This window comes from Podarcis tiliguerta (genome assembly GCF_965153285.1).
Source record: "Podarcis tiliguerta genome assembly, chromosome: 9".
Lineage (NCBI taxonomy): Eukaryota > Metazoa > Chordata > Lepidosauria > Squamata > Lacertidae > Podarcis > Podarcis tiliguerta.
In genome coordinates this window covers 64,589,353-64,611,643 of record NC_139542.1, presented here as the reverse complement: position 1 = coordinate 64,611,643, position 22,291 = coordinate 64,589,353, and positions in this window count along the sequence as shown.

Genomic DNA, 22,291 nt, shown 5'->3' with positions numbered 1-22,291 from the left:
AAATCAGCCCTCGACAACTTAACCGGAGGAAAAAGATTTTTTGAAAAAATCCCAAAGCCCCGGGGTCACAATTTCAGCAAAATACTGACTTTTGGCAATTCACTCAAAAATGGTGCCAAATGCTTGCAAATGCTCCCCCGAAAGGTTTGGGAGTCGAAACAGAAGGATTTTTATCACAGGACAAGAAATCAGCCCTCTGTAACTTAACCGGCGGAAAAAGGTTTTTTGGAAAAATCCCTAACCCCCGGGGTCACAATTTCAGCAAAAATCTGACTTTTGGTAATTCACTCAAAAATGGTACCAAACGCTTGCAAATGCTCCCCTGAAAGATTTGGCGATCGAAACAGAAGGCTTTTTAACACAGCACAAGAAATCAGCCCTCGACAACTTAACCGGCGGAAAAAGTTTTTTTGAAAAAATCCCAAAGCCCCGGGGTCACAATTTCAGCAAAAATCTGACTTTTGGCAATTCACTCAAAAACGGTCCCAATCGCTTGCAAATCGTCCCCTGAAAGGTTTGCCGGTCGAAACAGAAGGCTTTTTATCACAGGACAAGAAATCAGCCCTCGACAACTTATCCGGTGAAAAAGATTTTTTGAAAAAATCCCTAAGCCCCGGGGTCACAATTTCAGCAAAAATCTGACTTTTGGCAATTCACTCAAAAATGGTCCCAAATGCTTGCAAATGCTCCCCCGAAAGGTTTGGGAGTCGAAACAGAAGGCTTTTTATCACAGGACAAGAAATCAGCCTTCGACAATTTAAACGGGAGAAAAAAGCTTTTTTGAAAAAATAACTAACTCCCGGGGTCACAATTTCAGCAAAAATCTGACTTTTGCCAATGCACTCAAAAACGGTCCCAATCGCTTACAAATGGATCCCTGAAAGGTTTGGGGGTCGAAACAGAAGGCTTTTTATCACAGGAGAAGAAATCAGCCCTCGACAACCTAACCGGTGGAAAAAGATTTTTTGAAAAAATCCCTAAGCCCCGGGGTCACAATTTCAGCAAAAATCTGACTTTTGGCAATTCACTCAAAAATGGTGCCAAATGCTTGCAAATGCTCCCCCGAAAGGTTTCGGAGTCGAAACAGAAGGCTTTTTATCACAGGACAAGAAATCAGCCCTCGACAACTTAACCGGCAGAAAAAGCTTTTTTGGAATAATCCCTAACTCCCGGGGTCACAATTTCAGCAAAAATCTGACTTTTGGCAATGCACTCAAAAACGGTCCCAATCGCTTGCAAATGGATCCCTGAAAGGTTTGGGGGTCAAAACAGAAGGCTTTTTATCACAGGACAAGAAATCAGCCCTCGACAACTTAACCGGCAGAAAAAGCTTTTTTGGAATAATCCCTAACTCCCGTGGTCACAATTTCAGCAAAAATCTGACTTTTGGCAATGCACTCAAAAACGGTCCCAATCGCTTGCAAATGGATCCCTGAAAGGTTTGGGGGTCGAAACAGAAGGCTTTTTATCACAGGAGAAGAAATCAGCCCTCGACAACTTAACCGGTGGAAAAAGATTTTTTGAAAAAATCCCTAAGCCCCGGGGTCACAATTACAGCAAAAATGTGACTTTTGGCAATTCACTCAAAAACGTTCCGAATCGCTTGCAAATGGTCCCCTGAAAGGTTTTCCGGTCGAAACAGAAGGCTTTTTATCACAGGACAAGAAATCAGCCCTCGACAACTTAACCGGCAGAAAAAAGTTTTTTGAAAAAATCCCTAACCCCCGGGGTCACAATTTTCTGCAAAAATCTGACTTTTGGCAATTCACTCAAAAATGGTGCCAAATGCTTACAAATGCTCCCCCGAAAGGTTTGGGAGTCGAAACAGAAGGCTTTTTATCACAGGACAAGAAATCAGCCCTCGACAACTTAACCGGCAGAAAAAGCTCTTTTGAAAAAATCCCTAACTCCCGGGGTAACAATTTCAGCAAAAATCTGACTTTTGGCAATGCACTCAAAAACGGTCCCAATCGCTTGCAAATGGATCCCTGAAAGGTTTGGGGGTCGAAACAGAAGGCTTTTTATCACAGGAGAAGAAATCAGCCCTCGACAACTTAACCGGTGGAAAAAGATTTTTTGAAAAAATCCCTAAGCCCCGGGGTCACAATTTCAGCAAAAATCTGACTTTTGGCAATTCACTCAAAAATGGTGCCAAACGCTTGCAAATGCTCCCCCGAAAGGTTTCGGAGTCGAAACAGAAGGCTTTTTCTCACAGGACAAGAAATCAGCCCTCGACAACTTAGCCGGCGGAAAAAGGTTTTTTGAAAAAATCCCTAACCCCCGGGGTCACAATTTCAGCAAAAATCTGACTTTTGGCAATTGACTCAAAAACGGTCCCAATCGCTTGCAAATCGTCCCCTGAAAGGTTTGCCGGTCGAAACAGAAGGCTTTTTATCACAGGACAAGAAATCAGCCCTCGACAACTTAACCGGTGAAAAATATTTTTTGAAAAAATCCCTAAGCCCCGGGGTCACAATTTCAGCAAAAATCTGACTTTTGGCAATTCACTCAAAAATGGTGCCAAACGCTTGGAAATGCTCCCCTGAAAGGTTTGGGAGTCGAAACAGAAGGATTTTTATCACAGGACAAGAAATCAGCCCTCTGTAACTTTACCGGCGGAAAAAGGTTTTTTGAAAAAATCCCTAACCCCCGGGGTCACAATTTAAGCAAAAATCTGACTTTTGGCAATTCACTCAAAAACGGTCCCAATCGCGTGCAAATGGTCCCCTGGAAGGTTTGCCGGTCGAAACAGAAGGCTTTTTATCACAGGACAAGAAATCAGCCCTCAACAACTTAACCGGCGGAAAAAGGTTTTTTGTAAAGAATTTCAGGAAAAATCTGACTTTTGGCAATTCACTCAAAAATGGTGCCAAATGCTTGCAAATGCTCCCCTGAAAGGTTTGGGAGTCGAAACAGAAGGCTTTTTATCACAGGACAAGAAATCAGCCCTCGACAACTTAACCGTTGGAAAAAGGTTTTTTGAAGAAATCCCTAACCCCCGGGCTCACAATTTCAGCAAAAATCTGACTTTTGGCAATTCACTCAAAAATGGTTCCAAATGCTTACAAATGCTCCCCCGAAAGGTTTGTGAGTCGAAACAGAAGGCTTTTTATCACAGGACAAGAAATCAGCCTTCGACAACTTAACCGGCAGAAAAAGCTTTTTTGAAAAAATAACTAACTCCCGGGGTCAGAATTTCAGCAAAAATCTGACTTTTGGCAATGCACTCAAAAACGGTCCCAATCGCTTGCAAAAGGATCCCTGAAAGGTTTGGGGGTCGAAACAGAAGGCTTTTTATCACAGGAGAAGAAATCAGCCCTCGACAACTTAACCGGTGGAAAAAGATTTTTTGAAAAAATCCCTAAGCCCCGGGGTCACAATTTCAGCAAAAATCTGACTTTTGGCAATTCATTCAAAAATGGTGCCAAATGCTTGCTAATGCTCCCCTGAAAGGTTTCGGAGTCGAAACAGAAGGCTTTTTCTCAAAGGACAAGAAATCAGCCCTCGACAACTTAACCGGCAGAAAAAGGTTTTTTGAAAAAATCCCTAAGCCCGGGGTCACAATTTCAGCAAAAATCTGACTTTTGGCAATTCACTCAAAAACGGTCCCAATCGCTTTCAAATGGTCCCCTGAAAGGTTTGCAGGTCAAAACAGAAGGCTTTTTATCACAGGACAAGAAATCAGCCCTCGACAACTTAACCGGCGGAAAAAGGTTTTTTGAAAAAAAATTCAGGAAAAATCTGACTTTTGGTAATTCACTCAAAAATGTTGCCAAACGCTTGCAAATGCTCCCCTGAAAGGGTAGGGAGTCGAAACAAAAGGCTTTTTATCACAGGACAAGAAATCAGCCCTCGACAACTTAACCGGAGGAAAAAGATTTTTTGAAAAAATCCCAAAGCCCCGGGGTCACAATTTCAGCAAAATACTGACTTTTGGCAATTCACTCAAAAATGGTGCCAAATGCTTGCAAATGCTCCCCCGAAAGGTTTGGGAGTCGAAACAGAAGGATTTTTATCACAGGACAAGAAATCAGCCCTCTGTAACTTAACCGGCGGAAAAAAGTTTTTTGCAAAAATCCCTAACCCCCGGGGTCACAATTTCAGCAAAAATCTGACTTTTGGTAATTCACTCAAAAATGGTGCCAAACGCTTGCAAATGCTCCCCTGAAAGATTTGGTGATCGAAACAGAAGGCTTTTTAACACAGCACAAGAAATCAGCCCTCGACAACTTAACCGGTGGAAAAAGTTTTTTTGAAAAAATCCCAAAGCCCCGGGGTCACAATTTCAGCAAAAATCTGACTTTTGGCAATTCACTCAAAAACGGTCCCAATCGCTTGCAAATCGTCCCCTGAAAGGTTTGCCGGTCGAAACAGAAGGCTTTTTATCACAGGACAAGAAATCAGCCCTCGACAACTTATCCGGTGAAAAAGATTTTTTGAAAAAATCCCTAAGCCCCGGGGTCACAATTTCAGCAAAAATCTGACTTTTGGCAATTCACTCAAAAATGGTCCCAAATGCTTGCAAATGCTCCCGCGAAAGGTTTGGGAGTCGAAACAGAAGGCTTTTTATCACAGGACAAGAAATCAGCCCTCTGTAACTTAACCGGCGGAAAAAGGTTTTTTGAAAAAATCCCTAACCCCCGGGGTCACAATTTCAGCAAAAATCTGACTTTTGGCAATTCACTCAAAAACTGTCCCAATCGCTTGCAAATGGTCCCCTGAAAGGTTTGGCGGTCGAAACAGAAGGCTTTTTATCACAGGGCAAGAAATCAGCCCTCGACAACTTAACCGGTGGAAAAAGATTTTTTGAAAAAATCTCTAATCCCCGGGGTCACAATTTCAGCAAAAATCTGACTTTTGGCAATTCACTCAGAAATGGTTCCAAATGCTTGCAAATGCTCCCCCGAAAGGTTTGGGAGTCGAAACAGAAGGCTTTTTATCACAGGACAAGAAATCAGCCCTCGACAACTTAACCGGTGGAAAAAGATTTTTTGAAAAAATCCCTAAGCCCCGGGGTCACAATTTCAGCAAAAATCTGACTTTTGGCAATTCACTCAAAAACGTTCCCAATCGCTTGCAAATGGTCCCCTGAAAGGTTTTCCGGTCGAAACAGAAGGCCTTTTATCACAGGACAAGAAATCAGCCCTCGACAACTTAACCGGCAGAAAAAAGTTTTTTGAAAAAATCCCTAACCCCCGGGGTCACAATTTCAGCAAAAATCTGACTTTTGGCAATTCACTCAAAAATGGTGCCAAATGCTTACAAATGCTCTCCCGAAAGGTTTGGGAGTCGAAACAGAAGGCTTTTTATCACAGGAGAAGAAATCAGCCCTCGACAACTTAACCGGCAGAAATAGCTTTTTTGAAAAAATCCCTAACCCCCGGGGTCACAATTTCAGCAAAAATCTGACTTTTGGCAATTCACTCAAAAATGGTGCCAAATGCGTACAAATGCTCCCCCGAAAGGTTTGGGAGTCGAAACAGAAGGCTTTTTCTCACAGGACAAGAAATCAGCCCTCGACAACTTAGCCGGCGGAAAAAGGTTTTTTGAAGAAATCCCTAACCCCCGGGCTCACAATTTCAGCAAAAAACTGACTTTTGGCAATTCACTCAAAAATGGTTCCAAATGCTTACAAATGCTCCCCCGAAAGGTTTGTGAGTCGAAACAGAAGGCTTTTTATCACAGGACAAGAAATCAGCCTTCGACAACTTAACCGGCAGAAAAAGCTTTTTTGAAAAAATAACTAACTCCCGGGGTCACAATTTCAGCAAAAATCTGACTTTTGGCAATGCACTCAAAAACGGTCCCAATCGCTTGCAAAAGGATCCCTGAAAGGTTTGGGGGTCGAAACAGAAGGCTTTTTATCACAGGAGAAGAAATCAGCCCTCGACAACTTAACCGGTGGAAAAAGATTTTTTGAAAAAATCCCTAAGCCCCGGGGTCACAATTTCAGCAAAAATCTGACTTTTGGCAATTCATTCAAAAATGGTGCCAAATGCTTGCTAATGCTCCCCTGAAAGGTTTCGGAGTCGAAACAGAAGGCTTTTTCTCAAAGGACAAGAAATCAGCCCTCGACAACTTAACCGGCGGAAAAAGGTTTTTTGAAAAAATTCCGTAACCCCAGGGGTCACAATTTCAGCAAAAATCTGACTTTTGGCAATTCACTCAAAAACGGTCCCAATCGCTTCCAAATGGTCCCCTGAAAGCTTTGCCGGTCGAAACAGAAGGCTTTTTATCACAGGACAAGAAATCAGCCCTCGACAACTTAACCGGCGGAAAAAGGTTTTTTGAAAAGAATTTCAGGAAAAATCTGACTTTTGGCAATTCACTCAAAAACGGTCCCAGTCGCTTGCAAATGGTCCCCTGAAAGCTTTGCCGATCGAAAAAGAAGGCTTTTTATCACACGACAAGAAATCAGCCCTTGACAACTTAACCGGCAGAAAAAGGTTTTTTGAAAAAATCCCTAAGCCCGGGGTCACAATTTCAGCAAAAATCTGACTTTTGGCAATTCACTCAAAAACTGTCCCAATCGCTTGCAAATGGTCCCCTGAAAGGTTTGGCGGTCGAAACAGAAGGCTTTTTATCACAGGGCAAGAAATCAGCCCTCGACAACTTAACCGGTGGAAAAAGATTTTTTGAAAAAATCTCTAATCCCCGGGGTCACAATTTCAGCAAAAATCTGACTTTTGGCAATTCACTCAGAAATGGTTCCAAATGCTTGCAAATGCTCCCCCGAAAGGTTTGGGAGTCGAAACAGAAGGCTTTTTATCACAGGACAAGAAATCAGCCCTCGACAACTTAACCGGTGGAAAAAGATTTTTTGAAAAAATCCCTAAGCCCCGGGGTCACAATTTCAGCAAAAATCTGACTTTTGGCAATTCACTCAAAAACGTTCCCAATCGCTTGCAAATGGTCCCCTGAAAGGTTTTCCGGTCGAAACAGAAGGCCTTTTATCACAGGACAAGAAATCAGCCCTCGACAACTTAACCGGCAGAAAAAAGTTTTTTGAAAAAATCCCTAACCCCCGGGGTCACAACTTCAGCAAAAATCTGACTTTTGGAAATTCACTCAAAAATGGTGCCAAATGCTTACAAATGCTCTCCCGAAAGGTTTGGGAGTCGAAACAGAAGGCTTTTTATCACAGGACAAGAAATCAGCCCTCGACAACTTAACCGGCAGAAATAGCTTTTTTGAAAAAATCCCTAACCCCCGGGGTCACAATTTCAGCAAAAATCTGACTTTTGGCAATTCACTCAAAAATGGTGCCAAATGCGTACAAATGCTCCCCCGAAAGGTTTGGGAGTCGAAACAGAAGGCTTTTTCTCACAGGACAAGAAATCAGCCCTCGACAACTTAGCCGGCGGAAAAAGGTTTTTTGAAGAAATCCCTAACCCCCGGGCTCACAATTTCAGCAAAAAACTGACTTTTGGCAATTCACTCAAAAATGGTTCCAAATGCTTACAAATGCTCCCCCGAAAGGTTTGTGAGTCGAAACAGAAGGCTTTTTATCACAGGACAAGAAATCAGCCTTCGACAACTTAACCGGCAGAAAAAGCTTTTTTGAAAAAATAACTAACTCCCGGGGTCACAATTTCAGCAAAAATCTGACTTTTGGCAATGCACTCAAAAACGGTCCCAATCGCTTGCAAAAGGATCCCTGAAAGGTTTGGGGGTCGAAACAGAAGGCTTTTTATCACAGGAGAAGAAATCAGCCCTCGACAACTTAACCGGTGGAAAAAGATTTTTTGAAAAAATCCCTAAGCCCCGGGGTCACAATTTCAGCAAAAATCTGACTTTTGGCAATTCATTCAAAAATGGTGCCAAATGCTTGCTAATGCTCCCCTGAAAGGTTTCGGAGTCGAAACAGAAGGCTTTTTCTCAAAGGACAAGAAATCAGCCCTCGACAACTTAACCGGCGGAAAAAGGTTTTTTGAAAAAATTCCGTAACCCCAGGGGTCACAATTTCAGCAAAAATCTGACTTTTGGCAATTCACTCAAAAACGGTCCCAATCGCTTCCAAATGGTCCCCTGAAAGCTTTGCCGGTCGAAACAGAAGGCTTTTTATCACAGGACAAGAAATCAGCCCTCGACAACTTAACCGGCGGAAAAAGGTTTTTTGAAAAGAATTTCAGGAAAAATCTGACTTTTGGCAATTCACTCAAAAACGGTCCCAGTCGCTTGCAAATGGTCCCCTGAAAGCTTTGCCGATCGAAAAAGAAGGCTTTTTATCACACGACAAGAAATCAGCCCTTGACAACTTAACCGGCAGAAAAAGGTTTTTTGAAAAAATCCCTAAGCCCGGGGTCACAATTTCAGCAAAAATCTGACTTTTGGCAATTCACTCAAAAACGGTCCCAATCGCTTTCAAATGGTCCCCTGAAAGGTTTGCAGGTCAAAACAGAAGGCTTTTTATCACAGGACAAGAAATCAGCCCTCGACAACTTAACCGGCGGAAAAAGGTTTTTTGAAAAAAAATTCAGGAAAAATCTGACTTTTGGTAATTCACTCAAAAATGTTGCCAAACGCTTGCAAATGCTCCCCTGAAAGGGTAGGGAGTCGAAACAAAAGGCTTTTTATCACAGGACAAGAAATCAGCCCTCGACAACTTAACCGGAGGAAAAAGATTTTTTGAAAAAATCCCAAAGCCCCGGGGTCACAATTTCAGCAAAATACTGACTTTTGGCAATTCACTCAAAAATCGTGCCAAATGCTTGCAAATGCTCCCCCGAAAGGTTTGGGAGTCGAAACAGAAGGATTTTTATCACAGGACAAGAAATCAGCCCTCTGTAACTTAACCGGCGGAAAAAGGTTTTTTGGAAAAATCCCTAACCCCCGGGGTCACAATTTCAGCAAAAATCTGACTTTTGGTAATTCACTCAAAAATGGTGCCAAACGCTTGCAAATGCTCCCCTGAAAGATTTGGCGATCGAAACAGAAGGCTTTTTAACACAGCACAAGAAATCAGCCCTCGACAACTTAACCGGTGGAAAAAGTTTTTTTGAAAAAATCCCAAAGCCCCGGGGTCACAATTTCAGCAAAAATCTGACTTTTGGCAATTCACTCAATAACGGTCCCAATCGCTTGCAAATCGTCCCCTGAAAGGTTTGCTGGTCGAAACAGAAGGCTTTTTATCACAGGACAAGAAATCAGCCCTCGACAACTTATCCGGTGAAAAAGATTTTTTGAAAAAATCCCTAAGCCCCGGGGTCACAATTTCAGCAAAAATCTGACTTTTGGCAATTCACTCAAAAATGGTCCCAAATGCTTGCAAATGCTCCCGCGAAAGGTTTGGGAGTCGAAACAGAAGGCTTTTTATCACAGGACAAGAAATCAGCCCTCTGTAACTTAACCGGCGGAAAAAGGTTTTTTGAAAAAATCCCTAACCCCCGGGGTCACAATTTCAGCAAAAATCTGACTTTTGGCAATTCACTCAAAAACTGTCCCAATCGCTTGCAAATGGTCCCCTGAAAGGTTTGGCGGTCGAAACAGAAGGCTTTTTATCACAGGGCAAGAAATCAGCCCTCGACAACTTAACCGGTGGAAAAAGATTTTTTGAAAAAATCTCTAATCCCCGGGGTCACAATTTCAGCAAAAATCTGACTTTTGGCAATTCACTCAGAAATGGTTCCAAATGCTTGCAAATGCTCCCCCGAAAGGTTTGGGAGTCGAAACAGAAGGCTTTTTATCACAGGACAAGAAATCAGCCCTCGACAACTTAACCGGTGGAAAAAGATTTTTTGAAAAAATCCCTAAGCCCCGGGGTCACAATTTCAGCAAAAATCTGACTTTTGGCAATTCACTCAAAAACGTTCCCAATCGCTTGCAAATGGTCCCCTGAAAGGTTTTCCGGTCGAAACAGAAGGCCTTTTATCACAGGACAAGAAATCAGCCCTCGACAACTTAACCGGCAGAAAAAAGTTTTTTGAAAAAATCCCTAACCCCCGGGGTCACAATTTCAGCAAAAATCTGACTTTTGGCAATTCACTCAAAAATGGTGCCAAATGCTTACAAATGCTCTCCCGAAATGTTTGGGAGTCGAAACAGAAGGCTTTTTATCACAGGACAAGAAATCAGCCCTCGACAACTTAACCGGCAGAAAAAGCTTTTTTGAAAAAATCCCTAACCCCCGGGGTCACAATTTCAGCAAAAATCTGACTTTTGGCAATTCACTCAAAAATGGTGCCAAATGCGTACAAATGCTCCCCCGAAAGGTTTGGGAGTCGAAACAGAAGGCTTTTTCTCACAGGACAAGAAATCAGCCCTCGACAACTTAGCCGGCGGAAAAAGGTTTTTTGAAAAAATCCCTAAGCCCCGGGGTCACAATTTCAGCAAAAATCTGACTTTTGGCAATTCACTCAAAAACGGTCCCAATCGCTTGCAAATGGTCCCCTGAAAGGTTTGCCGGTCAAAACAGAAGGCTTTTTATCACAGGACAAGAAATCAGCCCTCGACAACTTAAACGGCGTAAAAAGGTTTATTGAAAAGAATTTCAGGAAAAATCTGACTTTTGGCAATGCACTCAAAAACGGTCCCAATCGCTTGCAAATGGATCCCTGAAAAGTTTGGGGGTCGAAACAGAAGGCTTTTTATCACAGGAGAAGAAATCAACCCTCGACAACTTAAGCGGTGGAAAAAGATTTTTTGAAAAAATCCCAAAGCCCCGGGGTCACAATTTCAGCAAAAATCTGACTTTTGGCAATTCACTCAAAAATGGTGCCAAATGCTTGCAAATGCTCCCCTGAAAGATTTGGCGATCGAAACAGAAGGCTTTTTAACACAGCACAAGAAATCAGCCCTCGACAACTTAACCGGCGGAAAAAGTTTTTTTGAAAAAATCCCTAAGCCCCGGGGTCACAATTTCAGCAAAAATCTGACTTTTGCCAATTCACTCAAAAATGGTGCCAAACGCTTGGAAATGCTCCCCTGAAAGGTTTGGGAGTCGAAACAGAAGGCTTTTTATCACAGGACAAGAAATCAGCCCTCGACAACTTAAACGGCGTAAAAAGGTTTATTGAAAAGAATTTCAGGAAAAATCTGACTTTTGGCAATGCACTCAAAAACGGTCCCAATCGCTTGCAAATGGTCCCCTGAAAGGTTTGCCGGTCGAAACAGAAGGCTTTTTATCAGAGGACAAGAAATCAGCCCTCTGTAACTTAACCGGCGGAAAAAGGTTTTTTGAAAAAAATCCCTAACCCCCGGGGTCACAATTTCAGCAAAATTCTGACTTTTGGCAATTCACTCAAAAACGGTCCCAATCGCTTGCAAATCGTCCCCTGAAAGGTTTGCCGGTCGAAACAGAAGGCTTTTTATCACAGGACAAGAAATCAGCCCTCGACAACTTATCCGGCGGAAAAAGGTTTTTTGAAAAAATCCCTAACCCCCGGGGTCACAATTTCAGCAAAAATCTGACTTTTGGCAATTTACTCAGAAACGGTCCCAATCGCTTGCAAATGGTCCCCTGAAAGGTTTGGGGCTCGAAACAGAAGGCTTTTTATCACAGGACAAGAAATCAGCCCTCGACAACTTAACCGGTGGAAAAAGATTTTTTGAAAAAATCTCTAAGCCCCGGGGTCACAATTTCAGCAAAAATCTGACTTTTGGCAATTCACTCAGAAATGGTTCCAAATGCTTGCAAATGCTCCCCCGAAAGGTTTGGGAGTCGAAACAGAAGGCTTTTTATCACAGGACAAGAAATCAGCCCTTGACAACTTAACCGGTGGAAAAAGATTTTTTGAAAAAATCCCTAAGCCCCGGGGTCACAATTTCAGCAAAAATCTGACTTTTGGCAATTCACTCAAAAACGTTCCCAATCGCTTGCAAATGGTCCCCTGAAAGGTTTTCCGGTCGAAACAGAAGGCTTTTTATCACAGGACAAGAAATCAGCCTTCGACAACTTAACAGGCAGAAAAAGCTTTTTTGAAAAAATAACTAACTCCCGGGGTCACAATTTCAGCAAAAATCTGACTTTTGGCAATGCAATCAAAAACGGTCCCAATCGCTTGCAAATGGATCCCTGAAAGGTTTGGGGGTCGAAACAGAAGGCTTTTTATCACAGGAGAAGAAATCAGCCCTCGACAACTTAACCGGTGGAAAAAGATTTTTTGAAAAAATCCAAAAGCCCCGGGGTCACAATTTCAGCAAAATACTAACTTTTGGCAATTCACTCAAAAATGGTGCCAAATGCTTGCAAATGCTCCCCTGAAAGATTTGGCGATCGAAACAGAAGGCTTTTTAACACAGCACAAGAAATCAGCCCTCGACAACTTAACCGGCGGAAAAAGTTTTTTTGATAAAATCCCTAAGCCCCGTGGTCAAAATTTCAGCAAAAATCTGACTTTTGGCAATTCACTCAAAAACGGTCCCAATCGCTTGCAAATGGTCCCCTGGAAGGTTTGCCGGTCGAAACAGAAGGCTTTTTATCACAGGACAAGAAATCAGCCCTCGACAACTTAACCGGCGGGAAAAGGTTTTTTGAAAAGAATTTCAGGAAAAATCTGACTTTTGGCAATTCACTCAAAAATGGTGCCAAATGCTTGCAAATGCTACCCGAAAGGGTTGGGAGTCGAAACAGAAGGATTTTTATCACAGGACAAGAAATCAGCCCTCGACAACTTAACCGTTGGAAAAAGGTTTTTTGAAGAAATCCCTAACCCCCGGGCTCACAATTTCAGCAAAAATCTGACTTTTGGCAATTCACTCAAAAATGGTGCCAAATGCTTGCAAATGCTCCCCCGAAAGGTTTGTGAGTCGAAACAGAAGGCTTTTTATCACAGGACAAGAAATCAGCCTTCGACAACTTAACCGGCAGAAAAAGCTTTTTTGAAAAAATAACTAACTCCCGGGGTCACAATTTCAGCAAAAATCTGACTTTTGGCAATGCACTCAAAAACGGTCCCAATCGCTTGGAAATGGATCCCTGAAAGGTTTGGGGGTCGAAACAGAAGGCTTTTTATCACAGGACAAGAAATCAGCCTTCGACAACTTAACCGGTGGAAAAAGATTTTTTGAAAAAATCCCTAAGCCCCGGGGTCACAATTTCAGCAAAAATCTGACTTTTGGCAATTCACTCAAAAATGGTGCCAAATGCTTGCAAATGCTCCCCCGAAAGGTTTGTGAGTCGAAACAGAAGGCTTTTTATCACAGGACAAGAAATCAGCCTTCGACAACTTAACCGGCAGAAAAAGCTTTTTTGAAAAAATAACTAACTCCCGGGGTCACAATTTCAGCAAAAATCTGACTTTTGGCAATGCACTCAAAAGCGGTCCCAATCGCTTTCAAGTGGATCCCTGAAAGGTTTGGGGGTCGAAACAGAAGGCTTTTTATCACAGGAGAAGAAATCAGCCCTCGACAACTTAACCGGTGGAAAAAGATTTTTTGAAAAAATCCCTAAGCCCCGGGGTCACAATTTCAGCAAAAATCTGACTTTTGGCAATTCACTCAAAAATGGTGCCAAATGCTTGCAAATGCTCCCCCGAAAGGTTTCGGAGTCGAAACAGAAGGCTTTTTCTCACAGGACAAGAAATCAGCCCTCGACAACTTAACCGGTGGAAAAAGGTTTTTTGAAAAAATCCCTAACCCCCGGGGTCACAATTTCAGCAAAAATCTGACTTTTGGCAATTCACTCAAAAACGGTCCCAATCGCTTGAAAATGGTCCCCTGAAAGCTTTGCCGGTCGAAACAGAAGGCTTTTTATCACAGGACAAGAAATCAGCCCTCGACAACTTAACCGGCGGAAAAAGGTTTTTTGAAAAGAATTTCAGGAAAAATCTGACTTTTGGCAATTCACTCAAAAACGGTCCCAGCCGCTTGCAAATGGTCCCCTGAAAGGTTTGCCGATCGAAAAATAAGGCTTTTTATCACAGGACAAGAAATCAGCCCTCGACAACTTAACCGGCAGAAAAAGGTTTTTTGAAAAAATCCCTAACCCCCGGGGTCACAATTTCAGCAAAAATCTGACTTTTGGCAATTCACTCAAAAATGGTGCCAAATTCTTGCAAATGCTCCCCCGAAAGGTTTGGGGATCGAAACAGAAGGCTTTTTATCACAGGACAAGAAATCAGCCCTCGAGCACTTAACCGACAGAAAAAGGTTTTTTGAAAAAATCCCTAGCCCCCGGGGTCACAATTTCAGCAAAAATCTGACTTTTGGCAATTCACTCAAAAATGGTGCCAAACGCTTGCAAATAATCCCCCGGAAAGGTTTCGGAGTCGAAACAGAAGGCTTTTTATCACAGGACAAGAAATCAGCCCTCAACAACTTAACTGGCGGAAAAGGGTTTTTTGAAAAAATCCCTAAGCCCCGGGGTCACAATTTCACCAAAAATCTGACTTTTGGCAATTCACTCAAAAACGGTCCCAGTCGCGTGGAGATGGTCCCCTGAAAGGTTTTCCGGTCGAAAAAGAAGGCTTTTTATCACAGGACAAGAAATCAGCCCTCAACAACTTAACCGGCAGAAAAAGGTTTTTTGAAAAAATCCCTAACCCCCGGGGTCACAATTTCAGCAAAAATCTGACTTTTGGCAACTCACTCAAAAACGGTCCCAATCGCTTGCAAATGGTCCCCTGAAAGTTTTGGGGGTCGAAACAGAAGGCTTTTTATCACAGAACAAGAAATCAGCCCTCGACAACTTAACCGGTGTAAAAAAGATTGTTTGAAAAAATCCCTAAGCCCCGGGGTCACAATTTCAGCAAAAATCTGACTTTTGGCAATTCACTCAAAAATGGTGCCAAATGCTTGCAAATGCTCCCCTGAAAGGTTTGGGAGTCGAAACAGAAGGCTTTTTATCACAGGACAAGAAATCAGCCCTCGACAACTTAACCGGTGGAAAAAGGTTTTTTGGACAGAATTTCAGGAAAAATCTGACTTTTGGCAATTCACTCAAAAATGGTGCCAAACGCTTGCAAATGCTCCCCTGAAAGGGTAGGGAGTCGAAACAGAAGGCTTTTTATTACAGGACAAGAAATCAGCCCTCGACAACTTAACCGGCAGAAAAAGTTTTTTTGAAAAAACCCCTAACCCCCGGCGTCACAAATTCAGCAAAAATCTGACTTTTGGCAATTCACTCAAAAACGGTCCCAATCGCTGGCAAATGGTCCCCTGAAAGGTTTGGGGGTCGAAACAGAAGGCTTTTTATCACAGGACAAGAAATCAGCCCTCGACAACTTAACCGGTGTAAAAAAGGTTTTTTGAAGAAATCCCTAACCCCCGGGGTCACAATTTCAGCAAAAATACTGACTTTTGGCAATGCACTCAAAAACGGTCCCAATCGCTTGCAAATGCTCCCCTGAAAGGGTAGGGAGTCGAAACAGAAGGCTTTTTATCACAGGACAAGAAATCAGCCCTCGACAACTTAACCGGAGGAAAAAGATTTTTTGAAAAAATCCCAAAGCCCCGGAGTCACAATTTCAGCAAAAATCTGACTTTTGGCAATTCACTCAAAAACGGTTCCAGTCGCATGCAAATGGTCCCCTGAAAGGTTTGCCGGTCGAAAAAGAAGGCTTTTTATCACAGGACAAGAAATCAGCCCTCGACAACTTAACCGGAGGAAAAAGATTTTTTGAAAAGAATTTCAGCAAAAATCTGACTTTTGGCAATTCACTCAAAAACGGTCCCAATCGCTTGCAAATGGTCCCCTGAAAGGTTTGGGGGTCGAAACAGAAGGCTTTTTATCACAGGACAAGAAATCAGCCCTCGACAACTTAACCGGTGTAAAAAAGATTTTTTGAAAAAATCCCTAAGCCCCGGGGTCGCAATTTCAGCAAAAATCTGACTTTTGGCAATTCACTCAAAAATGGTGCCAAATGCTTGCAAATGCTCCCCCGAAAGGTTTGGGAGTCGAAACAGAAGGCTTTTTATCACAGGACAAGAAAACAGCCCTCGAAAACTTAACCAACAGAAAAAGGTTTTTTGAAAAAATCCCTAGCCCCCGGGGTCACAATTTCAGCAAAAATCTGACTTTTGGCAATTCACTCAAAAACGGTCCCAATCGCTTGCAAATGGTCCCCTGAAAGCTTTGCCGGTCGAAACAGAAGGCTTTTTATCACAGGACAAGAAATCAGCCCTCGACAACTTAACCGGAGGAAAAAGGTTTTTTGAACAGAATTTCAGGAAAAATCTGACTTTTGGCAATTCACTCAAAAACGGTCCCAGCCGCTTGCAAATGGTCCCCTGAAAGGTTTGCCGATCGAAAAATAAGGCTTTTTATCACAGGACAAGAAATCAGCCCTCGACAACTTAACCGGCAGAAAAAGGTTTTTTGAAAAAATCCCTAACCCCCGGGGTCACAATTTCAGCAAAAATCTGACTTTTGGCAATTCCCTCAAAAATGGTGCCAAATTCTTGCAAATGCTCCCCCGAAAGGTTTGGGGATCGAAACAGAAGGCTTTTTATCACAGGACAAGAAATCAGCCCTCGACAACTTAACCGACAGAAAAAGGTTTTTTGAAAAAATCCCTAGCCCCCGGGGTCACAATTTCAGCAAAAATCTGACTTTTGGCAATTCACTCAAAAATGGTGCCAAACGCTTGCAAATAATCCCCCGGAAAGGTTTCGGAGTCGAAACAGAAGGCTTTTTATCACAGGACAAGAAATCAGCCCTCAACAACTTAACTGGCGGAAAAGGGTTTTTTGAAAAAATCCCTAAGCCCCGGGGTCACAATTTCATCAAAAATCTGACTTTTGGCAAGTCACTCAAAAACGGTCCCAGTCGCGTGGAGATGGTCCCCTGAAAGGTTTTCCGGTCGAAAAAGAAGGCTTTTTATCACATGACAAGAAATCAGCCCTCAACAACTTAACCGGCAGAAAAAGGTTTTTTGAAAAAATCCCTAACCCCCGGGGTCACAATTTCAGCAAAAATCTGACTTTTGGCAACTCACTCAAAAACGGTCCCAATCGCTTGCAAATGGTCCCCTGAAAGTTTTGGGGGTCGAAACAGAAGGCTTTTTATCACAGAACAAGAAATCAGCCCTCGACAACTTAACCGGTGTAAAAAAGATTGTTTGAAAAAATCCCTAAGCCCCGGGGTCACAATTTCAGCAAAAATCTGACTTTTGGCAATTCACTCAAAAATGGTGCCAAATGCTTGCAAATGCTCCCCTGAAAGGTTTGGGAGTCGAAACAGAAGGCTTTTTATCACAGGACAAGAAATCAGCCCTCGACAACTTAACCGGCGGAAAAAGGTTTTTTGAACAGAATTTCAGGAAAAATCTGACTTTTGGCAATTCACTCAAAAATGGTGCCAAACGCTTGCAAATGCTCCCCTGAAAGGGTAGGGAGTCGAAACAGAAGGCTTTTTATTACAGGACAAGAAATCAGCCCTCGACAACTTAACCGGCAGAAAAAGTTTTTTTGAAAAAACCCCTAACCCCCGGCGTCACAAATTCAGCAAAAATCTGACTTTTGGCAATTCACTCAAAAACGGTCCCAATCGCTGGCAAATGGTCCCCTGAAAGGTTTGGGGGTCGAAACAGAAGGCTTTTTATCACAGGACAAGAAATCAGCCCTCGACAATTTAACCGTTGGAAAAAGGTTTTTTGAAGAAATCCCTAACCCCCGGGGTCACAATTTCAGCAAAAATCTGACTTTTGGCAATGCACTCAAAAACGGTCCCAATCGCTTGCAAATGCTCCCCTGAAAGGGTAGGGAGTCGAAACAGAAGGCTTTTTATCACAGGACAAGAAATCAGCCCTCGACAACTTAACCGTTGGAAAAAGGTTTTTTGAAGAAATCCCTAACCCCCGGGCTCACAATTTCAGCAAAAATCTGACTTTTGGCAATTCACTCAAAAATGGTGCCAAATGCTTGCAAATGCTCCCCCGAAAGGTTTGTGAGTCGAAACAGAAGGCTTTTTATCACAGGACAAGAAATCAGCCTTCGACAACTTAACCGGCAGAAAAAGCTTTTTTGAAAAAATAACTAACTCCCGGGGTCACAATTTCAGCAAAAATCTGACTTTTGGCAATGCACTCAAAACGGTCCCAATCGCTTGGAAATGGATCCCTGAAAGGTTTGGGGGTCGAAACAGAAGGCTTTTTATCACAGGAGAAGAAATCAGCCCTCGACAACTTAACCGGTGGAAAAAGATTTTTTGAAAAAATCCCAAAGCCCCGGGGTCACAATTTCAGCAAAAATCTGACTTTTGGCAATTCACTCAAAAATGGTGCCAAATGCTTGCAAATGCTCCCCCGAAAGGTTTGTGAGTCGAAACAGAAGGCTTTTTATCACAGGACAAGAAATCAGCCTTCGACAACTTAACCGGCAGAAAAAGCTTTTTTGAAAAAATAACTAACTCCCGGGGTCACAATTTCAGCAAAAATCTGACTTTTGGCAATGCACTCAAAAACGGTCCCAATCGCTTGCAAGTGGATCCCTGAAAGGTTTGGGGGTCGAAACAGAAGGCTTTTTATCACAGGAGAAGAAATCAGCCCTCGACAACTTAACCGGTGGAAAAAGATTTTTTGAAAAAATCCCTAAGCCCCGGGGTCACAATTTCAGCAAAAATCTGACTTTTGGCAATTCACTCAAAAATGGTGCCAAATGCTTGCAAATGCTCCCCCGAAAGGTTTCGGAGTCGAAACAGAAGGCTTTTTCTCACAGGACAAGAAATCAGCCCTCGACAACTTAACCGGTGGAAAAAGGTTTTTTGAAAAAATCCCTAACCCCCGGGGTCACAATTTCAGCAAAAATCTGACTTTTGGCAATTCACTCAAAAACGGTCCCAATCGCTTGAAAATGGTCCCCTGAAAGGTTTGGGAGTCGAAACAGAAGGCTTTTTATCACAGGACAAGAAATCAGCCCTCGACAACTTAACCGGTGGAAAAAGGTTTTTTGGACAGAATTTCAGGAAAAATCTGACTTTTGGCAATTCACTCAAAAATGGTGCCAAACGCTTGCAAATGCTCCCCTGAAAGGGTAGGGAGTCGAAACAGAAGGCTTTTTATTACAGGACAAGAAATCAGCCCTCGACAACTTAACCGGCAGAAAAAGTTTTTTTGAAAAAACCCCTAACCCCCGGCGTCACAAATTCAGCAAAAATCTGACTTTTGGCAATTCACTCAAAAACGGTCCCAATCGCTGGCAAATGGTCCCCTGAAAGGTTTGGGGGTCGAAACAGAAGGCTTTTTATCACAGGACAAGAAATCAGCCCTCGACAACTTAACCGGTGTAAAAAAGGTTTTTTGAAGAAATCCCTAACCCCCGGGGTCACAATTTCAGCAAAAATCTGACTTTTGGCAATGCACTCAAAAACGGTCCCAATCGCTTGCAAATGCTCCCCTGAAAGGGTAGGGAGTCGAAACAGAAGGCTTTTTATCACAGGACAAGAAATCAGCCCTCGACAACTTAACCGGAGGAAAAAGATTTTTTGAAAAAATCCCAAAGCCCCGGGGTCACAATTTCAGCAAAATACTGACTTTTGGCAATTCACTCAAAAATGGTGCCAAACGCTTGCAAATAATCCCCTGAAAGGTTTGGGAGACGAAACAGAAGGCTTTTTATCACAGGACAAGAAATCAGCCCTCGACAACTTAACTGGCGGAAAAAGGTTTTTTGAAAAAATCCCTAAGCCCCGGAGTCACAATTTCAGCAAAAATCTGACTTTTGGCAATTCACTCAAAAACGGTTCCAGTCGCGTGCAAATGGTCCCCTGAAAGGTTTGCCGGTCGAAAAAGAAGGCTTTTTATCACAGGACAAGAAATCAGCCCTCGACAACTTAACCGGAGGAAAAAGATTTTTTGAAAAGAATTTCAGCAAAAATCTGACTTTTGGCAATTCACTCAAAAACGGTCCCAGCCGCTTGCAAATGGTCCCCTGAAAGGTTTGCCGATCGAAAAATAAGGCTTTTTATCACAGGACAAGAAATCAGCCCTCGACAACTTAACCGGCAGAAAAAGGTTTTTTGAAAAAATCCCTAACCCCCGGGGTCACAATTTCAGCAAAAATCTGACTTTTGGCAATTCCCTCAAAAATGGTGCCAAATTCTTGCAAATGCTCCCCCGAAAGGTTTGGGGATCGAAACAGAAGGCTTTTTATCACAGGACAAGAAATCAGCCCTCGACAACTTAACCGACAGAAAAAGGTTTTTTGAAAAAATCCCTAGCCCCCGGGGTCACAATTTCAGCAAAAATCTGACTTTTGGCAATTCACTCAAAAATGGTGCCAAACGCTTGCAAATAATCCCCCGGAAAGGTTTCGGAGTCGAAACAGAAGGCTTTTTATCACAGGACAAGAAATCAGCCCTCAACAACTTAACTGGCGGAAAAGGGTTTTTTGAAAAAATCCCTAAGCCCCGGGGTCACAATTTCAGCAAAAATCTGACTTTTGGCAATTCACTCAAAAATGGTGCCAAATGCTTGCAAATGCTCCCCTGAAAGGTTTGGGAGTCGAAACAGAAGGCTTTTTATCACAGGACAAGAAATCAGCCCTCGACAACTTAACCGGCGGAAAAAGGTTTTTTGAACAGAATTTCAGGAAAAATCTGACTTTTGGCAATTCACTCAAAAATGGTGCCAAACGCTTGCAAATGCTCCCCTGAAAGGGTAGGGAGTCGAAACAGAAGGCTTTTTATTACAGGACAAGAAATCAGCCCTCGACAACTTAACCGGCAGAAAAAGTTTTTTTGAAAAAACCCCTAACCCCCGGCGTCACAAATTCAGCAAAAATCTGACTTTTGGCAATTCACTCAAAAACGGTCCCAATCGCTGGCAAATGGTCCCCTGAAAGGTTTGGGGGTCGAAACAGAAGGCTTTTTATCACAGGACAAGAAATCAGCCCTCGACAATTTAACCGTTGGAAAAAGGTTTTTTGAAGAAATCCCTAACCCCCGGGGTCACAATTTCAGCAAAAATCTGACTTTTGGCAATGCACTCAAAAACGGTCCCAATCGCTTGCAAATGCTCCCCTGAAAGGGTAGGGAGTCGAAACAGAAGGCTTTTTATCACAGGACAAGAAATCAGCCCTCGACAACTTAACCGGAGGAAAAAGATTTTTTGAAAAAATCCCAAAGCCCCGGGGTCACAATTTCAGCTAAATACTGACTTTTGGCAATTCACTCAAAAATGGTGCCAAACGCTTGCAAATAATCCCCTGAAAGGTTTGGGAGACGAAACAGAAGGCTTTTTATCACAGGACAAGAAATCAGCCCTCGACAACTTAACTGGCGGAAAAAGGTTTTTTGAAAAAATCCCTAAGCCCCGGAGTCACAATTTCAGCAAAAATCTGACTTTTGGCAATTCATTCAAAAACGGTTCCAGTCGCGTGCAAATGGTCCCCTGAAAGGTTTGCCGGTCGAAAAAGAAGGCTTTTTATCACAGGACAAGAAATCAGCCCTCGACAACTTAACCGGAGGAAAAAGATTTTTTGAAAAGAATTTCAGCAAAAATCTGACTTTTGGCAATTCACTCAAAAACGGTCCCAATCGCTTGCAAATGGTCCCCTGAAAGGTTTGCGGGTCGAAACAGAAGGCTTTTTATCACAGGACAAGAAATCAGCCCTCGACAACTTAACCGGTGTAAAAAAGATTTTTTGAAAAAATCCCTAAGCCCCGGGGTCACAATTTCAGCAAAAATCTGACTTTTGGCAATTCACTCAAAAATGGTGCCAAATGCTTGCAAATGCTCCCCCGAAAGGTTTGCGAGTCGAAACAGAAGGCTTTTTATCACAGGACAAGAAAACAGCCCTCGAAAACTTAACCAACAGAAAAAGGTTTTTTGAAAAAATCCCTAGCCCCCGGGGTCACAATTTCAGCAAAAATCTAACTTTTGGCAATTCACTCAAAAACGGTCCCAATCGCTTGCAAATGGTCCCCTGAAAGGTTTGCCGGTCGAAACAGAAGGCTTTTTATCACAGGAAAAGAAATCAGCCCTCGACAACTTAACCGACGGAAAAAGGTTTTTTGAAAAGAATTTCAGGAAAAATCTGACTTTTGGCAATTCACTCAAAAATGGTGCCAAACGCTTGCAAATAATCCCCATGAAAGGTTTGGGAGTCGAAACAGAAGGCTTTTTATCACAGGACAAGAAATCAGCCCTCGACAACTTAACTGGCGGAAAAAGGTTTTTAGAAAAAATCCCTAAGCCCCGAGGTCACAATTTCAGCAAAAATCTGAGTTTTGGCAATTCACTCAAAAACGGTCCCAGTCGCGTGCAAATGGTCCCCTGAAAGGTTTGCCGGTCGAAAAAGAAGGCTTTTTATCACAGGACAAGAAATCAGCCCTCAACAACTTAACCGGCAGAAAAAGGTTTTTTGAAAAAATCCCTAAGCCCCGGGGTCACAATTTCAGCAAAAATCTGACTTT